General features: G+C 43.3%; 1 protein-coding gene and 1 long non-coding RNA gene across 2 annotated transcripts in view; one reads left to right on the top strand and one right to left on the bottom strand.

Annotated features, from left to right (window-relative positions):
• Positions 1-19,484, bottom strand: part of LAGE3 (L antigen family member 3) — a 143,489-nt gene that overhangs the window by 76,059 nt on the left and 47,946 nt on the right. The window lies entirely within an intron of this gene.
• On the top strand, positions 1,852-10,654 carry LOC114588160 (uncharacterized). Its single transcript, XR_013391166.1, has 3 exons — positions 1,852-2,171; positions 3,926-4,329; positions 8,355-10,654. It is a non-coding gene; the product is annotated as an uncharacterized LOC114588160 (long non-coding RNA).

Raw genomic sequence — 19,484 nt, 5'->3', positions numbered from 1 at the left:
TGAGGTCTTCACTAAGGTAAACTCCCAGGAATTTAAAGGAAGAGACTCTCTCCACACAACCCACCCTGATATACAACGGGGCTAGTTCCCCTCTCTTCCTCCAAAAGTCCAACACCATCTCCTTTGTCTTGCTGATATTTAGGTGCAAGTTATTCTCTAGGCACCATGTGGAGACTTTTTGAACCTCCTCCCTATACGCTGATTCATCTCCACCTGTAATTAGACCCATTATGGTGGTATCATCTGCAAACTTAATAATTGCAGTGGATGGATCAGATGAAATACAATCATATGTATACAACGAGTACAGGTAGGGACTCAGCAAGCATCCCTGTGGGGTGCCAGTGCTGAGCTTCAGAGAGGTAGATGTAACAGGCCCAATCCTCACTATTTGTGTGTGATCCCTCAGAAGGTCTTTAATCCAACCACAGATGGTAGAGGAAAGGTCCAGGTCCACCAGCTTTTTAATAAGAATGTCCAGAAGAATGGTATTAAAAGCCGAGCTATAATCAATAAACAGCATTCTGACATAATTCCCCGGTCTCTCCAGTTGCAAGGAGAAAAGCTGTGGCTATGGCATCATCTGTTGACCTATTTCTCCTATTAGCGAACTGGTGTTCATCAAAATCCGGTGGAAAATGTGTCCTGAGGTGTTGAAGAAATATCTGGTATTTCTCTAATAGCAAACTACCAAGAATTGTAAATAATATTTAGTACACTAACCTTTGTCTAACTCTTGGTAAATGTCAGCTTGCTGACTTATTTTGTGCCATTGTGATTCAATGTTATATTTGCGCTCAGTACTTTGTAGGATTTGATAATCTTTATAGGTCTTTTAAATTTCTAATCTACCTATCTATCTATATCTCTCTATCCCTCTATCTCTCTATCAATATTATCTATCCCCTCCCCCCTTTTCCCTTTCCCTTTCTGTACTTCCCTATCCTCCTAAATTTGAATATATATATATAATTATGGCTCCACAGTTTTCTGGGTTGCCTCTGGGTCCGGTAACCCTCCAGCCTCTCCTGAGCTGCAGAGGCTCAGGGCAGAGAGGCAGAGGGAACTAAGTTCCCGCAGGAGGAGTGCTTGCCTCCAGGCCAGGAGAGGCGAGAGTCACCAGAGGACCAGGGCCGCCCTATGCCTTGGGGCAGACAAAAGCCGGCCAGCCCCAGTCCCAAGTTGCAGGAGCAACATTGTTGGTTGCTAGTTCCTGCCTGAGCTCCTGCCCTGCCCTGGTTCCCTGCTTGCAAGCCTGTTCCTGACTTCACCTGACTCCCTGCCCTGCACCCAGCTTCAGCTACTATGGACTGCCTCCACGTTGCACCTTTGACCACGGACCAGACTTGGACCTCACCTCTCGGTAACCCACGGGACCAGCACAGTAAGTCAATGAGGAGCAGTCTGGCACTTGCGTGTGACCTTATCTTCAGGAAGGGGAGATTGCTGCGAACATGACTTCTTGCAGAAAGGATTATGGCTGCCAGTCACGTGTTGCATACCTCCCTCCTTTGGCAGCCCTCCTCCTGTAAATCAAAAGCGGAATGGTGCAGATGCATGGGGTGGTTTATTTTATATTAATATTTGAAAACGCTATGGGGTCCTATGTAGAAAGAAAAACACTTTCACTCAAAAGCAGAAACAGTTGATTAAAGTTGGGTGGGTGGGTGATGTTTGTGCTATGTTCATTGTAAGTGTGTACTCATGGGGTGGGGTCTCCAGGCCCCCCCGCCCTCCCACGATTAATGTCTGAAATTCCTGTAACCATGTATATGACCGACCACAGAATGAACCACAAAAACCACAGAGCACAGCCAAGGAACAAACAAACAAACAAACAAACAATATATTAAATACTTTGATCCTTAAGGAATCGTCATGATTGTTAAATAGACTCCACCAAATTAGATCACACCAATGTCCATGGAATGGCCGAAATAAAAACTGAAATGGTTCTACGTTAGCAAGAACACTGTATTAAAGTGACATTCATATCCACAGCTTCCACGGTAAAGAACTGAACCTGGAAATTTTTTGATGCTGCCAACCTTGAAGAATATCGAAGGCAGAGATGGTGATGATATTAACTGTGAATGTAAAATATCAAACCAACTAGATGGAGACCACCAAAGCAACCATGAAAAGCAATAATGTGTCTTGCGTCAATTAAGGTACAAAAGGTTTTGAGACAAAAGTTGTTGGTTTTTTTGGGGGGTGGTAATTATAAATGAAGGTTTAACTGCAAGTTTTCTTGCCAACAGATTTTGTCAGTGCAAACATGGAAATCAGGGGTCACCAATGTGGTGCCCAACATTTCTCTGGTGTCGGCTATTTCATGTGTACTTACCTGAAACCATTAGCTAGAGTGTACACAATAAAAAGCATTACTGGCCCTTTAAATAAAGGCAGCCAAAGAATAACGAGAAAACTGCACTATCACATCTAGTGAATGAATAGACCTGGTGCTTTGAATTGTCTATTTAAATGACCTATCAAGCTCCAACCAATGAATGTTAGCAAACAGCACCAACTAGAGTATGGAACACTGGTAAAGGTAAAGGGACCCCTGACCATTAGGTCCAGTCGTGGCCGACTATGGGGTTGCGCCGCTCATCTCGCTTTATTGGCCGACAGCTTCCGGATCATGTGGCCAGCATGACTAAGCCACTTATGGCAAACCAGAGCAGCGCATGGAAACGCCGTTTACCTTCCCGCCGGAGCGGTACCTATTTATCTACTTGCACTTTGACGTGCTTTCAGATTGCTAGGTTGGCAGGAGCAGGGACCGACCAGCTCACCCCGTCATGGGGATTCGAACCGCCGACCTTCTGATCGGCAAGTCCTAGACTCTGTGGTTTTAACCCACAGCGCCACAGCTAAATGTAATGTATCCACTTCAGAGACAGCCTGAAGTATCTGAAGTGTGCATGCACACGAAAGCTCTTACCAATAACAAACTTAGTTGGTCTCTAAGAACACGGCTATCTACCTGTAACTAGCCTCTATGAATGCATGTATCCTCCCAGGCAGTTAGAATGTTACAGTGTGAAAGTTCATGTGTAAGTCACTGTATAACAAAAACTGTACAAGAAACTTTAGGAATCCACTAGAAAACAGCTGTTCTTTCCATGTCCTAGAAACCAGAGGGAAAGGTAGGCCTAAAGGGTGACTCAAGAGAACCATTTACCAGGAAGCATAGAGTCAGTAGGCGAATGGCCTCACCTAACCCAATGCCATATAGATCACAAAGATGGGCAACCCTGAAATGGATTTGGACTCCAGGGGACAAAAGAATCGTGAGGAACTTGACCAGAGGAGTCAGGAACTGTAAATAGTTTTAGTGTCTTGTGTTAACGGGTGTCAGGAGATGGGGAAAGGGTGGGGAAAGACAGCTATCTGCTACCCAGGTACTGCCCCGTACCTCCCCTTGTGGGATGCATCAATGATGTAGCAATGGTGAAATATTGGAGGTGGGACTGGGAATTTGGGGAACTAATAAAAGTTGGGGGCACCTTCTGTTCGAGGTCTGACTCATCTCGCTGCCAGAGGAGTGCGGACCCTGCTATAGCAGTTGCTTTTACAATAAAGGTCAGACTTCTTAGCCACTTCCCTATACAATTTGCCATGGTCCTGCCTGTTTCTTTAATCTCTGACCACAGGGAGTCCTCTTTACCTAGAGGGCTCACAGAGTCCCCCAAGGACCTGGAGCTGCGTGTTCCATTTTTAAAAATATTTAATTGAAACAAGCTTTCACAATTATGTAGAGTGGAGGACTCTTCACAATGATCTTATACTGCAGGAAAACCACTCCTTTTTGCAGTGGAAGAAGCCCTTCATATTCCATCTCATCCTGATTATCAGAAGATTGTAAATGATCCACCATGCAAGGCTATTGGTGGTGATGTCTTTCTGTATTTGTTCAAAGGTTCTCCTCAGAAAAGAAATGATTGGCGCTGTGATCAATATCGTTGGGTCAACTGTGGTGTCCGACGATGGCCGAGAATTAATCCGAAGCTGAGGAAATTTCACCGTAAAATCAAAACTTGTTCAAGTCCAGACAACTTCACAAGGCACAGTTATAGACTGCTCGAGCCTTCTTGTGAAATGGTTCTGATACACTATATTGGAAATGAGAGGGAATTCCATGCACTTCCTCATGGTGACAGAAAGAGAAATTTGCTAAGACCACACGTACGGGCAATGCCTTCAGTAATAGGAAAGATCTCAGATACAAGTGCTAAGCCCTCAAAAATCTATAAAGACCTTTGTAATGACCCTGTAACCAGCTCAGCTCATATGCCTGCAGCTCAGCCACGAAACCTGGAGCAGGTAAGAAACAAACTTTTTAAAAAAAATATTTTTAATTGATTTTTCCATGTATACTTCTTCTAACGATATATCTTTAACAATTTTTCATATTTCCACCCTCCCCCCCTGGACTTCCCTCATACGCCTATTTTGCTTTATTTCCATATTGTTCACCCTGCATTTTTTCCGCCAAAATTTCACAGAATGCAGATTATCTTACTTTTTGCTGCATACAATTGTGATTGTTTTCTCAAACCCTGCCAAGGAGTCCATTTCTTTATGTTGCCTCTTCATATATGTTGAAAATGGTCCCCCTTCTCTTTTAAAGTCTTTGTTGTCCTTTTCATGTAGTTTATCTGATAGTTTTGCAAGTTCTCCATTTTCCATAAGTTTCCCTTGCCATTGTTCTTTCGTTGGTATTTCTTCTGTCCTCCAAGTTTGTGCTAATATAATTATTGCCGCTGTTGCTGCATACATAATTTCTGGTTTTCTTTTTTTAATATCTTGATCTACAATTTATAGGAGTAATTCTTCTGGTTTCTTAGCAAAAGTCTTTTTAAACATTTTTTTTCCAAATTCATTATATATCAGACAAGGTTGCTTATTATCACTATTGACTGAAATAAAAATAGCATCTTTGATAATGCATTCATCTGTATTGCTGCTATCCATCCCATCAAGGAGAGGTTCATTCTCTTCCAAACTTCCAAATCTATCATTCCAAACTTTCTCATAGTTGTCTTTATATAAATTTACATTTTTATTATCAAGCCAAATTCCTAAATATTTGACTTTTTAATGAATTTCTATTTTTGCAATCTCCTACAGTGATCCATGCGACGGTCACCTCCAGGCTTGACTACTGTAATTCGCTCTACATGGGGCTGCCCTTGAAGCTGACCCAGAAACTCCAGCGGGTGCAGAATGCTGCAGCGAGGCTCCTCACGTGGTACCTGGCATGGGAGCATATTCACCCAGTGCTTTACCAGTTGCACTGGCTCCCGGTGGAGTACAGGGTCAGATTTAAGGTGCTGGTCTTGACCTTAAAAAACCCTTTGTGGCTTAGGGCCCTCGTATCTATGGGACCGCCTCTCCTGGTATGCCCTGCAGAGGACCTTAAGGTCCATGAATAACCATAGTTTAGAGATCCTGGGCCCTAAGGAAGTCAGATTATCCTCCGCCAGGGCCTTTTCAGTGATGGCTCCGACCTGGTGGAATGCTCTGTCGCATGAGACCAGGGCCCTTCGGGATTTAACCTCCTTCCCTCGGGCCTGTAAGACAGAGCTATTCCGCCTGGCCTTTAATTTGAATTCAGCCTGATCTTTTATGTCCCTTCTCTTCCCTCCCCCTCCCCTTTTATGAATATTACCTGCTCTGAGACCCCACAGCTAATTCTCCCCTGGCCTCCTCGCCGGCCCAAGTAGGACCAATTCAGCCAGCTAGCCCTGGTGATTATCTAATGCTTATTTCCCCTAAATTGATTTCTGAATTTTATTGTTATGCATGTTTTTATACTGTATTTTATGCTGCTTTTATAATTAAGTTTTTTAAATTTGTTGTTAGCCGCCCTGAGCCCGGTTTTTGAACCGGGAAGGGCGGGGTATAAATAAAAAATTATTATGATTATGATTATTTTCTCCAGTTCCGTCATTTTTTTGGTTAGTATTTTTGTCTTTCCTTTATTTAATTTAAATCCTCCCACTCGCCCAAACTTATATTTTTTCAAAAGCTTTAGGGAGACATAGCTTTGTTTCCTCAACTGTAATTACCAAGTCAACAAGCAAATGCTTACAACTTAAATTCATTTCCCCCGTTCTTATTCCCACAATCTGTTTGTCTGCTCTTATGTTTCTGTTCAAAACCTTCAGGACCAGAATGAATAAGAAAGGTGATAACGGACATCCTTGTCTCATTCCTTTTTCCAATTTGGAATTCATTAGTTATCACCTGGTTAATAATTAGTTTTGCACATTGTTCTGTGTATACAGCTTGTATCCCTTTTTTCTCCATATTCCATTTCTTCCATCACTTTCCTTATAAAGTCCAAAGATACATTATCAAAAACTTTTTCCACATCTATAAACATCATTGCTGCTTTTTTCTCATTTCTTACTTCTAAATACTCTATTACATTTTAAATATTTATTGTTTTATCTTTCATCTGCCTACCTGGAAGGAATCCCGCTTGGTCTGTATTTAAACATTTAAGACCTTTTTCAATCTATTAGCTAAAATGTTAGCAAATATCTTGTAATCATTGTTCAAAACTGAAATAGGGCTACCGGTATATTTTTTGACCAAGGTCAAATCTGTATCTTGTTTTGGAATCAAGGTAATATAAGCTTGCTTCCATGTTTCTCGAATTTCCCCTTTTGTTAATATTTCATTCATTATATCTTTCATTGGATTTACAAGGTGTTCTTTAAATTTTTTTATTGTACTTTGCTGATAATCCATCTGTTCCTGGTGATTTGCCCACCTTTATTTGCCTTATTGCCCTGGAGATTTCTTGGTCTGTTACTTGTGTATTTAAGAAACTCTTCTTGTTTTATCTTTGGCAGATTACTCTTTTTTATATATTCCTGTATGTTGATAGCCTTTTCATTTCCTCTTTTGTATAAATTTTGAAAATATTTTTTAAAGGCTTCCCTTATTTCTTTTGTTTTAACTAGAAATTTCCCATTGGAATGAATTTTACCTATATATATATAATTCATCTGTTGATTTCTCCTTAATTGCCATGCTAACAACTTTCCGGGTTTGTTTGCATGCTCAAAGAATTTTTGCTTCATTTTTTTAACTTTCCATGCTATTTCTTCATTGATTATCATTGAATGCTGTGATTGTAATCATTTTCTTGCCTGTTTTATCGATTGTTTATTTGGGTTTGTTCCTAATTTGGGCATCCAAAATTTCTTTTTCCCTTGCTTCCTTGGCTCTTTTTTTTTTTTTTTTTACTGCATTTTGTTGTATGAAATGACCTCTCATGACTACAGTGGGACCTCAGGTTACATATTGTCAGGGGTTCAGGGAGAGAGGCACAGATGAGGGAGGAGACTGAGAGCGAGGGGGAAGAATCCAGGAACGAGGAGGAGGACAATGACTTGAGGGTTTCCATGAGTCTTTCAAGTGAATCGGAGGATTCCCAAAAGGGGGCGCCCCTGGTCAGGCCAAGGGGAGCCACAGGGGGGACTCGTCAGGAGCAGGGGAGCAGCAGGGAAACCCCGAGTGGGAGTTGGAGATCGGGGCCGGCTTCCCCGCCGGAACGGAGTGAAGAGGGTGGAGTTCCCAGTGTGACAGACGAAGCAGAGCAGGAAGCAGAGAGGGGAAGGAGATCGGGGCAAGACGTCCTGCCGGAAGGTGCGGAGAGTAGTACAGAGAGTAGTGTAACTGTCTAGAGGAAGGTCAGGGGTAGCGAACGCGCGCCAAGTTCAAATGTGGAGGCGCGCGGAAATGCGGAGAGCCCGGAGGAGGAGCCTGGTCCCAAAGCACGGAGGAGGGGGGAACAGGCGTCTGGGGACTCAGCGTCAGGGGAAAGCAGGAGGGAAGGAACCCAGGGGGGCAGAAAGACCCTGCGGAAAAGGAAGGACAGGAAGAGGTGGACCAGCACAAGCCTCTTAAACTGGTGTGGAGGCGGGACTGATTCAGAGGGGACTTCAGCGGTCTAAGCGTAACAGACGTGGGGCTGCGCCCCTCGGCTGTGGAGCAAACAATGTACTTCAATAAAGACTTTTGTAAATAAAGTGGACTTGGCGTTGGTCTCTTGTGAGCTGGGACCTGAGGCGGCCCTGACACATATGCTTCAGGTTACAGACTCTGCTAACCCAGAAATATTACCTCGGGTTAAGAACTTTACTTCAGGATGAGAACAGAAATTGCACGGCGGCAGCACAGTGGCAGCAGGAGGCCCCATTAGCTAAAGTGGTGCTTCAGGTTAAGAACAGTTTCAGGTTAAGAACGGACCTCCGGAACAAATGAAGTATGTAACCAGAGGTACCACTGTACTTTACAAGCATTCCATACAATTTTGATTTTTGTTTCCTTAGGTAAGAAACTAAACAAGCTTGAAAGACAACGTTCACAAATCAGTCGTGATGATTTGTACAGTGTTTTTGAATTAACAGAACGCCTTGAAGGCTTCATCCATGATATCTCTCTCTCTCCTACAGTGATTGTTGTTATGGGCCTACAGGATATTTTGTCTGAAATTGGGAAAATAATATCACTGAAGACAGATTTACCTATGCTTTTTTCATATGACACAACTTTTCTACTTGGAGACTTCTTCCTATCTACTTTACTATTTCAAAATGTGCTTTTCGCTGAATCACCACTGATTCCTGTAATGTTCAAGATGCATGACAGCAGGCGAGAGGACAATCACAGGAGACCCTTTCAAAGCAGTGTCCATTGCTCAATTCAGAAAAAGTTGTCCTAGTGTCTGACAGAGAAAAAGGAATTGAAAAGGCTTTGGATCATGTTTTGCTCAAGAGCCACAGAGTGGTGTGCTGGAATCACATCCGCAGAGACATCGTGGCCAGTTCAGAGGATACCAAGGTATACCTTGCTGACTTTTTTGATCTTCTGAGGTCAAATTCTGAGCAAGACTACACATTCAAATTTGATAAACTCAGTACAGGTTGGAGCAAAGCATTCTTGGACTACTTTAAGGAAAAACTGCACCAAGCAATAATAACTCATGCTGGGGCCTGGATTCTAAAGAGACTGAACATATATAAAGAAAAATGTGGAATCACCTCAAATGTCTCTGAGAGTTTTCATGCAGCATTAAAAAGACTTTCACAATGGAAAGAAATGTCGATGGAAGCAATGGTGTTATCCTTATATGCAATGCAAAAATTTTACTGGAGAGAAACTTTGCGTGGACTATGTAACACTGGAAGCTTGCATTTGCAGCCTCAGTTTATCAGACACTCAAGATTGCCAGAACATACAGTCTTTCCTTATATAGCTTGTGATCCATCACAAATCTTGGATCTTGTACAAAGGGGAGAACTTCCGTGGCCCAAGAAAGATGAAAACTATGAGAAGGCACCATCAGTTTGTCAAATTGTACTAGCGGGCTTTACGGTACTGAACAATTTAATAGCTTGGTGTATTTGTGGTAAGGGGTAGTAAAGGGAAAGCATTATGTTGTCCGCCTTTTTCCGAAAGAGAGCTGCTCTTGCCCATCATCCAGGACTTGCTACCATATTATAGCTGCCAAAAAATCTGTCGGTATGCCCCAGAACTAGGGAAGCCTTGCCGGTTGCAGCTCACACAGTTGAAGCGAAATAAAAGGCAGAAGAGTAGCTCAGGAAGAAAGTTCTCCAGACTGAAGGAGAAGATAACTGTAGTTCCAGCATCTGATTCAGTGCAGGCTGCTGAGGAGCTGGACTCCTTAAAAACAGATCACTGACTGACTATGAGAGACCTGGAAAGCGCTCAACCTCAGATGACCTCCACTCCAAAAAGTGGGAAAGAGGATTTGACAGTGACCAATATTGATTCTTTTGATAGAAGCCCCATATTCTCAACGCAAAGTGAGAAGTGTTTGGGCAAATCAATGATTTCTACATCAGTTCCCCCATGGCACAACTGTACCTTCAACACACTCAGTCTACAAACCAAGTAACTTGTGGGTTCAGTTGCCAACATCTGTGTGTATGGTTATGACATAGACACACTGAAAGGATCGAACTGGATAAATGACCACATAATAGATGCCTTTCTTGCCTCCAGGGTGATCATGACCAAAGAGCTAGGACACGATGGAACAATTTTCCCATTTAGTTGCCTCTTCATTCAGGAGGAATGGGTGTGGAGTGAACCCACCGCACCCGGCACCACCATTCTGTTGAGGTGCCATTGCGGCCACCCCCGCCCGGACACATGCCGCGCTCCCTTGGCGCGCCAGGCGCCACGTCCCCACTGGCGGCACACCACGTCTCCAGGATGCTCGCCATGCCCCCGGGATGCACACCACACCCCCACGTGCAGTGCACCATGCCCCCGGGACGCACTCCATGCCTCCTGGGATGCACACAAGCCACGCACTCACCTGCTCTCTGCCCCCAGTGCCAGAGCTTGCAGCTTCGCTACTGAGTCCACCACTCATAACCGCCGCACCACACCTGAAGTGCCTTTTCCAGTTGTCAAAAATGCCCTGTTGTTATCATTTTTGAAACATTAGTGTTATGATGGCACCTAAAGCCTGAAATATCTTCCTAAAAGATCAGATAAATGTTTAGGGAAAGTTGTTATGAAAGGAGGAATGAAGAATGTAAGTTCAGCATCTAATTCTCTGCATTATGCTTTCAGGTGTGATGAGCATGTGGACAGACAGAGAAGGCTGCATGAGGCTGATAGTTAATTGCAGGATGACCTCTGCAAAAGAAAGTTGTGCATATTTGATCTTTGTGACTGTTCAGTAAATGTTTAAATTATAGTTTTTAAATATCGAACCCAAGCTCTGACTTTCTCAGTTCTCCTATCATCTGTGTGTATCCTGCTAGTTCTATCCATTTCTCCTTTCTTTTTTTTTTAAATATATTTATTGAAGTTTCAACATTTTACAAAAATAAGAAAAGAAAAAAAAGAAAAAAGAAAAATACAAAGTAAAAACAGTTAAAAACAGATCAGTTTTTCCAAATCTTATCTTTCATTTGCTCGTTTCCCTGACCTCCTCACACCTCCCTTTTTTGTATTCCAGTTCAATTAGTTAATTCAGCAAATCCTTTCCCTCTTTGATTTTATCTTAATCTTTTATCTTAATATATTATAGCCTTATATTATCACCTGTTAACAAACCATTTTACATATTCCTTTATAACATTGCTACTAAAAACCGCTTAACTTCAATCCAACATCATTCTAACATTCATTGATTTTGCAGTGTTTCTGTAAATAGTCTTTAAATTTCTTCCAATCTTCTTCCACCGACTCTTCTCCCTGGTCTCGGATTCTGCCGGTCATTTCCATATCCATTTCTCCTTTCTCTTGGCACAAATGTATATAAAATTATACAGGAAAATGTTAAATGATCAGCATTAATTCAGTGTCTCTGTCTCTACCTTTCTGTGCAATTGTTCAGAAATGTCACTAAGAAAGCTCTATATATTGGCATGGTCTCTTTTATTGGAATAATTTCCCAAAGTTAATTTTAAACGGGTACATAAGACCAGTGGGCCAGAATTTTTGTCCCAATAATATTTTTTTCCTGTGGCCATCACCAAATCTTCATGCATGTAACTTCAAAGTTTCATCTCTCATGGAATAAAGTGGTTTTTTCTTTCGCTGGGTGCCCCTGAGGTCAGTATTTTGGGAGAGTGACGAAAAGTGCTCTCTAACCACTTTATCTTATTTAATTTTCTAACCTCTATCGTGTTTGCTACCCTCTTATATAGACCTTTTATAGACTGAACATTTCCAAACCCTTCAGCCTTTTCTCAAAGGAAAAGCACTGTGCCCCCTTAATCATTTGGTTGCCCAATTCTAGATGTAAGAGCAATCTGGTTGCCACATCTATCACCCTGTTGATCACCAGGATTGATCTGGCTGATCAGAGGGGCAAGAAATGTGTCTGCCATCCCCATCACTGTGCACCCCCCCCAAAGCCACACACTCCATGTAAGAGAATGACCATCCCACACAGAGCGAGAACACCCTCTTCTGCACTTTTTCCAGCTATGCCATATTCGTTTTAGAGAGATGGCACCCAAAACTGTACACAGTGTTCCAAATGGGACCACACTATAGAACTGTACAGGGACATTACAATACTGACCGTTTCATTTTCAGTTCCTTTTTCAATAGTCTCCAGCACTAATTCCAGATCACAAAATGAATAAATGAAATAATAGCGGTTCTGATCCTTGTGGGACCCAACTGCTCACTTTCTTTAACTTTTAACATGGCCTTGGCGATTGGAAAAGCCACAGCACCCAGGAGATCCTCTGAAAGCCCAAGTTGCCCCAACTTTGTGCAAAACAGTTGTAGCCCTGGAGAAGGGAAGGGGTCTGACAAAACTTTGCTAAGTAAAGTATCTTTGTCTGCTGAAAAACAAATGTTTAGCCAGCATAAAAGAAAACTCGTCCAGGCAACTGTCTCTAGCTTCTGTTGGCTTCCCTCTAGACACAACAAGGCTGCGTAAGGTACACAGTGTGGGACAGCGAAAATCTTCAACAGAAAGGCTGCCTGCACTTGTTCCACTGACTGGGTAAACCCTGACATCCAGACTGAAATTCCATAGAGCAGTTTGGCTCTAACTTTAGCATTAAAAACTTTGAGGGCAGAAGGGATGTGTTGGTTACCTCTTGTTGCAAAAAAGTGCAATATGGCCTGCATAAACAGCTGGCTGGCATTTACCGCCCTTGCGCAGTGCGAGGAACACCGGAGCCTGTGATGGAAAGTGATCCCCAAACAGTTGAATCTGAATACCTGCTGGATATGTTTCCCACCAAAAACCCAACTATATATCTTACGAGAATTCCTGAAGACCATTATTTTGCTTTTATTGAAGTTCATGCTCATTTTCATTCTAGACAAATAGTAGATACAGGCATTTAGCAAACGCTTTAAGCCAATTCTAGTTCATGAGAGCACAATCATATCATCTGCATATAGAAGAATGGTAATTTTTGATACATTTAGTTTACGGCTGTGAGCATCCACCAGTTTTAGTAATGGGGCGAGTTCATTTAAGCACAGTGGACCAACACCAGCTGATGGCATGGCTCCTCAAATCAACATTTCACACTGGACTTCAAGCATCTGGCAATGTGTGCCTCCCCATTCTTCCTCCAGATTCTGGGTCCTTGGTTTCCAAATGAGATGGAAAAGTTGCTCCTATCAGAAAAGAGGACTTGGGACCACTGAGCAACAGACCAGTTCTTTTTTTTCTTTAGCCCAGGCAAGATGCTTCTGACGTTGTTTCTTGTTCAGGAGCAGCTTGACAAGAAGAATACATTTGAAGCCCATCTGCAGGATCCATCTGTGTATGGTGGCTCTTGATGCACTAACTCCAGCCTCAGTCCACTCCTTGTGAAAGTCCCCAGCATGTTTGAATGGTCTTTTCCTGACAATCCTCTCCAGGCTGTGGTCATCCCTGCTGCTTGTGCAACTTTTTCTTCCACACTTTCCCCTTCCGCATAACTTTCCATTAATGTGCTTCGATACAGCACTTTGGGAACATCCAACTTCTTCTGCAATTACCCTTTGAGACCTTCCCTCCTTATGGAGGGTCTCAATGACGGCTTTCTGCACAACTGTCAGGTCAGCAGCCTTCCCCATGATTGTGCTTCCTACTGAACCCATTGCAGGTGTTATGGATTGAATAGCTGCACCTTTTCACAATATTTTAATTTTCTGAGATTGTTAATTTGAGGTTTTTATCAGCTGTACCCTATAATATCACAATTATAACAAATAAAGGATTGACATATCTCGCTTTGTATGTCATGAGTCTATCTCATATATTAGTTTCACCTTTTAAGTTGAATTACTGAAATAAATTAACTTTTCCACGATAATCTAATTTTCCAAGTTTCACCTGTACATATTTTGTTCCCTATGGCAAGGAGTGCTAGGATGGGAAGCATCCATGTAATCCACCTTCTCTGAGACACACACCAGTGATGCATCAGAGGAGCACTTTGCGCTTCACTTAGTTCTTAAGGGGGAGAGAGAGAGAGAGAGAGAGAGAGAGGTTGCATTGGAAGTAAGCAGGAACACCGCAGGGGCTTGAACCCCGTCCTGGAAACCAGGAGCGCCAACCACCAGCGTCTTTTGCTTTTTTTTGGCCAATGCAACAAGGTGAAAAGCAAAACCTGAGAGAACACTCTGAATACAGAATGTTCTCTCAGGAAAAAAGAAAACCCTTAAGAATTATGAAGCTGCAGACAGAACACAATCGAGGTTTTATCCGATATTCACCTAGATGTGTTTAAGTCACAGAGTGCCATGTTGACTGCCATTAATTTGCAGGGCACAACAGAGAGACTGGTTCCAGTTTTCAAACTCTGCCTTTATGCTCACCTTTTTGTTTGTCCCTCCGAAGTGTGAATTCATGGGCCTGGAAGTTCCTTCTGCTGGTCTGTGAAAAGCAATCTGGACTCAGTACTTTGTCCCCGGCCCTTTCCCGCCAATTCCAGAGAAATGTTTTTGGTACACAGCTCGTCTTACTGACCTGACTTCTGCAGGAAGAGCTGGCTTCCCCTGAGTGTGGTGGGCTCTTGGGCAGAACTGTGAAGAGATCAAGCGGGGGGAAATGGAGAAGCCAGCCCAAAAGGATTGTACTGAAAAAGATCACTGAATTGTAGAATGTGAAGTTCACTTGCCATTAAGTTTCCTTAAGGCTTGCAAAATTCTATTTCTTGCGTCCCTGAGATGCACCTGGAAGAGACTAGGGTCTTCAGCAGCCCTCCCCTCCAGACACAGGAGCAAAAACAGCCGGTTACCTAAAGCAGCGCAGTCAAGACGCAGGTGTCTCTCAATCCTGCACTGCAGATGTTCACCTGATGGATCAAAAGCTCTGACACTGCCTTTTGTCAATGGAGCAGATCTGCCTCCGGCACAGGTAGCTCTCTGAGGTCTGTAAAAAAAAAAGCTGGAACCAAACAAGGATGGCCGTCCCACCAAAAGATGTACCTTATTGTGTGGTGGTGGCACAGGAAAGGGCCTCCCCTGCAGTGGTGTCCCGACAAGAGAAGTCCCTCCAGGTAGAAGCACGCAGAGTGACTGCATTAGGCTTTCGAGTTTGCAGCTCTTCTGAAACAGGGATTGAATAACTAATGTTGCTCAATACAAGCTCTTTGGAATATTTAGTTTGCATATTTGATGTATGATTCCACTTAGAGCCTACCTTTTCTCCAACAGGCTCAGGGTGCTTGAATGGTCCCCCTCACTGCGACCTGAAAGAATCTTTGTACAAAGAGTTGCAGGCAGAACACAACAGAGATTTTCCCCTCAGCCAAGCACAAGATACTCACCTTCAGCCAGAAGACACACAAATTTATTGCTGCTATGATTACGATAGAGCATATAGAGATTACTTGTTAGTTATTAGTGCCACCTCTGATAATTCAAATGTTTTATTAACAGAAGCTACGATTGCAGCTGAAGGTAACCAAGTGAGAGGTTACAGGCAATAAGCAGTTCACTACAGCAGGTTTAAAAATATATTACCTTTGGAACAGAAGTACTGGTGAGGATCCTGATTTTTGTATTTGTTGGAAACCCAGCAACTATCAACCCTATTGTGCAAGTTTTCACAAAAAAGCCAGTAATACCATCTGGGTCAAATTAAATTTCGAATAGTCTCAGCATTTATGGATCATGTTCCCTGCATTAAACAATCATACATGTACCCCAGGCAAAGAAAATAGGGAGCTACATGCCTCCTTTATCTACAGGATTGAAGGGTACAGACCTCTATTCCAAAATGTTTCACAAATGTGGGTTAATATGATTTTGTGTGGCCCTCTCTGGTCATTAGTGGAACAATCAGCCACCCCCTTATGTATGAGTAAAAATGGCCAGAGAGTCGGGATTCATAAGATTTCAAATATTTTCTCAGTCATTTCAGCCTTACCATTAGCAGAAAAAAATTCTGCCCTTTATGTACAGGAAAAAAATGGTCACGGCTCATCCTTCCTAATTGTGAATATGTTTGTGCTTAAATGTTTGCTGGACTTTTTTTGCTTAAAAATGGCTGGCAAAATGGTGAAAACCTCTACTCACTCCAAGGCCTCTACCAGGCCACCTCTCCCATTGCCATCAGTAGATTCACCCTCAAAATGCCTTAGTTACAGATAGGTAGCCGTGTTGGTCTGCCATAGTCAAAACAAAAAAAATTCCTTCCAGTAGCACCTTAAAGACCAACTAAGTTAGTTCTTGGTATGAGCTTTCGTGTGCATGCACACTTCTTCAAAATGCCTTATTTGCTTTTTCACACTGAAATCAGCAAGGCAACTGTTACAGACAAAAGAAGCAGTTTGATGCATCAGCTTTTAAAATGGGTATTCTAAATGGGTATTCTACCTTAGGAACAGAAGTACTGGCGAGGATGCAAAATGCTGGCATGTTTGGAACCTTTTGGATTTATACACACCTGAAGGAACCAAAACTCAACAATATTTTGGTGACCCTCTTCTGAAGTAAATACAATTTGTTTGGCTTCAGATGCCCAATGCCACAACTTTCAAGCCTGCTGCTCAAGAGGGCTCGTTATTCTACTCCTTGGAAGCCACAATATACATAAAATTAAGTTCTGCCCATTAAGCAAAGGAGCTTACCTATAGTCCCCTAGAAGCTATCACAAAATGGCTGCAAAGCATTTTTGTCAACAAGGCAATCTGAGCTAAAATGACATTAAATGGAACTGTGTTGTCTTCTGCGCCTCTGCTTTGCTCTTTATCGCATGCACAGCTTTCTTTCCCTCTGGATCCCCCTGGATCCCCTTAGATCCCCCTACCCTTCTCACTTCTAAGTCTTACCTGTGTTAAAATCTTACCCGTCTTGGTTTTTCCAACTTCTGGAGCGAGGTTCTGGAGCGAGTGGTTGCAGACCAGATCCAGGTGCTCTTGGAAGCAGCTGAATATCTGGATCCATTTCCATCAGGGTTTAGGCCTGCTTTTGGCACGGAAACGGCCTTGGTCGCCCTGCACCTGTCGAGAGACAAGGGAAGGCGCTCAGTGACCCCCAGTGCCCTCCATCAGCTTCAGCTGGTGGCCCAGTTGCGCCCCTCTCTGGACAGGGGTAGCCTGACTCCTGCTGTCTCTGCTCTGGAAACCCGTTCTTGGGTCGTTCTTTTTGTTTCGATTTGGTGCATTTGATATTTTATGTGAACCGCCCTTAGACCTTCGGGTATAGGGCAGTATAGAAATTCAATAAATAGTAACAACAGTAATGATAATAATAACTTCGGCAACAGAAACGCCAGCCTTCTTTTTATGAAATGGCTTCTCCAGTTGCCTTTTAAAAGAAAAGCCTTCTATTTTCTGCAATTATTCTTCACTCTGCTTGAAGCAGGCTTCATCTCCACCTACCCTTTCCTCTGCTCCTTTGTACACCCAAAGACTTGTTGGTCGAAAGGGAAATAAACTTGATTTTGCCCCTCACATTCCTTCATGTATCTTCGTTTTCCCTTGGCCTTTCTAGTCATCAGGTGTATCTGCTTTTCTTGATTCTCTTTAAAATCTTCATCTTGGTGTTTTCTATGAGTTTTCAGTTTTCAGTTTAAATTTTTCTTGGCTAAGCTTTCTTTTGTGGGCTTTCTCAAAGTCTAGCATCTGTCCAGAATTTACTCTCCCTGTTTTACTATGATTAATTCTTTGTTGGTCTTCTTATTTTCTTTGTTTCCTTTAAATTTAAAATGTATTGCGTCTCCTAACACTTTTTAGGGAGTTACTGAATCTACAAGCAACATTTTAAACTGCCAACTATGGAGATCACAAGGGAAAATTTGTTGTATCTCTTTTTAAAGTTGTAAATAACAACTTCAGTGAGACTTCAGCTCTGGCCAGGGAGAGGGTTAAAACCAGTATTACTGCCAGGGACAGTCTCACTCACTAGATTCTGGCTCGCTCCTTCCACCACCTGTCAGTCACAAGGACACATAAAATAGTCCCTTGGCGCATTAATACAGTGGATACCAATGGGTTTGTTTTCAACATGGGATCACTGCGCATGGGGGAGAAATTAGTGCCGGCCCCACTCCCTAATAACAGGGTTGCTGGGGGGCCAACTTGAATAAAATATGGGGGGGCGGTAAGCCCTGCCCTACATAGTCACATGACACACCACACACAATTAAATGGCAATGGCCATCAACAGTTTTTTGGGGGGGTTCCCGGCCCCCTAAAAATTTTGGGGGGTTATGGGCTTACGAGGAGTTAGCTCCTAAGCCAGGGTATGTCTCATTCCTGGATCCATGTCTTTGTTTGCTTGGCTATGTGTAGAATCTGCTGTGCCTTTTAAGGACATTTTGCCCAAGTATCGCACTGATCTGAACATTAAAGATTTTGGTAGACACTGCAGCCCGAGTTTGAATTCTTCTTTGAGTGACAGGCAGGAAACTCTCCTCCACAGTGTGCCTTTTTGGAGGTTCTCCTTGGGGGAGGGGCCCCAGGGCCCCCAAAATGGATAGCCTATCGCTTTAAGAAAATGCTTTAAGAAAATGCTAAGAAATTTAAAGCTGTCTACCCCCCCCCTCTCTATCTACAAGCAACATTTAAAATTGTCTACTATGGAGATCACAAGGGAAAATTTGTAGCATCTCGTTTTAAAGTTGTAAATCCCAACTTCAGCTCTGACCAGTGACAGAGCTAAAACCAGTATTACTGCCAGGGACAGTCAGCGGCGGAGGAAGCCGCTTGGGCGCCTGGGGAGCAAGCTGCCCATAGGGGCAGGGCGAGGGTGGGGCAAGCCATCCATGGGGCAGGGCGCACTGTGGGGCCTCCAGAGTCTGTCTGCCTCCTCCCACTCAGTCACCCTTCAGCTGGGGGGGGGGGGAGGCAGTGGGCAAAGTGTTTGGAAAGCGCAGAGCCTTGGGCTCACTGCAGGCTCTGTGGTGAGTGCTGCCTGGCATTTTGTCACCCCCCTCAGTGGGGACACCCAGGACGGCCCCACACCTACCGCACCACCCTTCCTCCGCCCCTGGTTGCAGGTGGTGTGGCCGGGGGTTCGGGGGGGGGAACTGCCCCCCTAATCAAGTAAATAAAAAAAATACTTAACTGACCAATTGTGTCGCAGGTAACTCAGTTCTGCCCCCCCCCCCGGTTGCTATGTGTCCTCTTTTTCCAGGACACATCCTCTTTTTCAGGGGTAGCATTCTAAAAATTTGCCAAAATGTCTCTGGCTATACTTTCTGGATGAGTCCTAGACAAGACTGGTGATTGAAGACTTGCTTTCCCCAACTTTTCTCATCTTCTCTCCCCCCCCCCCCAGCAATATATCACAGCTTCTATAGCCCAGTGTTTCCCAACCTTGTGCCTCCAGCTGTTTTTGAACTACAACTCCCATCATCCCTGACTAGCAAGACCAGTGGCAAGGGATGATGGGAATTGTAGTCCAAAAACAGCTGGAGGCACAAGGTTGGGAAAAACTGCTATAGCCTACATACAGTAGGTGTATTTAAAATGAGAATCTTCACGGCATCCTCTTTTTTGCTCTTCAAA

Source organism: Podarcis muralis, chromosome 17 (assembly GCF_964188315.1).
Source record: "Podarcis muralis chromosome 17, rPodMur119.hap1.1, whole genome shotgun sequence".
NCBI classification, from domain to species: domain Eukaryota; kingdom Metazoa; phylum Chordata; class Lepidosauria; order Squamata; family Lacertidae; genus Podarcis; species Podarcis muralis.
Note: the sequence above shows the minus strand (reverse complement) of the source record. Positions and strands in the feature narration are given on the sequence as shown.